Source organism: Chiloscyllium punctatum, unplaced genomic scaffold (assembly GCF_047496795.1).
Source record: "Chiloscyllium punctatum isolate Juve2018m unplaced genomic scaffold, sChiPun1.3 scaffold_809, whole genome shotgun sequence".
NCBI classification, from domain to species: domain Eukaryota; kingdom Metazoa; phylum Chordata; class Chondrichthyes; order Orectolobiformes; family Hemiscylliidae; genus Chiloscyllium; species Chiloscyllium punctatum.
In genome coordinates this window covers 12,501-15,000 of record NW_027310543.1, presented here as the reverse complement: position 1 = coordinate 15,000, position 2,500 = coordinate 12,501, and the positions used below count along the sequence as shown (strand labels likewise).

The window sequence follows — 2,500 nt, the reverse complement described above, 5'->3', positions numbered from 1 at the left end:
GGCGGGCGACGCCGCTCCTGAACCCAGCGGCCCCGAGTCGGACGAGTTGAGGAAGGCACGCCGACGGTGACAGGGTACGGAAGACACAGCGGTGGCCTTCTGGCGACTTGGCCCCCGACAGCCCGACGTTCCGCCGTCCTCCCGATGGCCAGGAGGACCGTGCGGGGGTCGGCCGACGGCGTGGTAGGTGTGCCTGCACGGTGACGGAGCACACACCACGCCCGCCAACCCCTCCGTACCTCCCGAGACCGGTGGCAGGACGGAGCGGAAAACGTGCGGACTGAACGGGAGAGCCAAGAGCCAGCGATCCACGCGCGTGCGACCGTCCAAGTCACAGCGTTCGACGAAAACCTCCTCCCTCGGCCAGGCACTCGGCGCCAGCAGGGGAGACAGGATCAGACGCCCCGCCGGCCACTTAAGGCCGAGGACGAACCACGAGACGGGCGGCTGCAGCAGCGGGCGGCCTGCAGCTCCCAGCACTCTCAATCGATCAACCATCGAGTCGGGTCAGCGTGTCAAACCGGCGAGCTCCACGGTCAGGCCGGCGGCGCACCAGCACCGGACCTCCGCGGCTCCCTTCACTCTTTCCACTGCCAGCCAACCGAGAGACGGACCCAATGCGGACGTGCAGAGCTTAGGCAGACCCCCCACTGGAGGCTCAACACTTCGTGGCAGCTCCGTGTCCCAGAGACCAGGAGGGTTGGCACACACACACAGTGTGAACCACCGACAGCCATTCTGGGACCGGTGACAGCCGTGCTGGCCCCACTGCCACGACACAGACGGACGCCAGGCCGCGCTCCCCGGCGGGGGGATGGCGTCGAGCCTGACGAACGGAATGTGCAGGGTGGGGGGGAAAGGCCAAGCGCTCCGACGCCGGAGGGCTCCGGAGTCTGAACTTAGGGGGACAAAGAGGACGGGTCCTCTGCGACACCCCAGCCGCGCTCTCGCCAGCCAAGGCGAGTGCGATTGATTGCCAAACGACCCTCAGACAGGCGTGGCCCCGGGAAGAACCCGGGGCCGCAAAGTGCGTTCAAAGTGTCGATGATCAATGTGTCCTGCAATTCACATTAATTCTCGCAGCTAGCTGCGTTCGTCATCGACGCACGAGCCGAGTGATCCACCGTCAAGAGTTGTCTGAGTTTGTTTTAGGTCTCTCCCTCGCCAGAGGAAAGCGACCCGGACCGCACATACGCTCCCCACCTTGAGCTACAGCCACCTGCACGCCGGCGTGCGGGCGGAGCAGGGTGGCGTGAAGCGATGGGGAGCACCATCCTGGTGCGGCCCGCAGAAACATACGTCTATTGGGGGGAGGAGGACAGGGCGCCCAAGAGGCGATGCGTGCCCCAACGCACCGCAGCGACGGAGGCAGGATCACCGCCACCATGTCGCCCGCCTAGTATCACGAGGCGTGCAGCAGCTTTGCCCTAGGAAAAGCAGAGGCGGGAACGGGCACCGGCCATCGGTTCGGCAGCGTCACTGACGCGTGCACGTGGCGGCGTGTCGGCGAGCGGACTTCCTGCGAGGAGGCGGGGGCGGCACTCGCCCGAGCAGACGCCCGCCCGGCCCAGCCACCGCCGAGGTGGACTGGGAGTCGCGGCAACGGCTCGTCATACTCGTTCCCACACTCACAGCGCAGCTTGCCCGCAAGCCACCGACCACCGATCGACGCCAGGCGCCCCGACCGAGAGCGGGATCGCTCGTTCGCCCTGCTGGCAGTTCGCTGGGGATCACTACTGCACGGAGCTCGGAGACCGACGGGCGGCAACTCGAGAGTCTTTAAACCACCACCCCCATCCCGCAAGTGCAAAGAGGCTGTATACGCACAGACGGGTGAGGGGAATAGGTACCCCGTCGGGTTTGAAGGGAGCGTGACTAGATAGCAACGATGTAAACCCAGCCGATTTGGGAGCGAAAGACCGGCGCCTGCATCACCGGCTTCGTTTCCCGTGGCTGGAGAGTACACCGAAACCCTCCGTCTGTCGCGAGCTCCCGACGACGCGGTGCCGCCAAGCAGCAGGGCCGGACCTGGTGTGGCTCCCCTCGTCGATCACAGACCGGTCGGCACTACTGACGAGACGGTGGAACGGGCTTCGCCCCTTGTGATGAAGGGTGATGCGAACCCGCCCGCCCGCGTGCGTTCGGGGTGGACTCGGCAAACGGAGATTTGAAATCGGAAAGTGTCCTCCTGCCCCGCGCAGGTAGGCGCCCAACAGTTGTGGGGGGTTTGGCGGTGACCACGGCTGCAGGGCCTGCTACCCCGACGAGCTCTCCTGCTGGCCCCGAAACCACCCTCGCGAGACAAGTTGAAACGGAAACGGGCGTACCCCCAAGCCGACGATCCTTTCTTATTTGTTACTTTTTTTTTCACTTGCTCGAGTTGTGGCGATTTGGCGGTGACCACGGCTGCAGGGCCTGCTACCCCGACGAGCTCTCCTGCTGGCCCCGAAACCACCCTCGCGAGACAAGTTGAAACGGAAACGGGCGTACCCCCAAGCCG

The 2,500-nt window shown here is 65.4% G+C and overlaps 1 non-coding gene across 1 annotated transcript; it reads right to left on the bottom strand.

Annotated features, from left to right (window-relative positions):
* Positions 1-981: 981 nt before the first annotated feature.
* On the bottom strand, positions 982-1,135 carry LOC140474005 (5.8S ribosomal RNA). Its single transcript, XR_011958773.1, has one exon. It is a non-coding gene; the product is annotated as a 5.8S ribosomal RNA (ribosomal RNA).
* Positions 1,136-2,500: the final 1,365 nt, after the last annotated feature.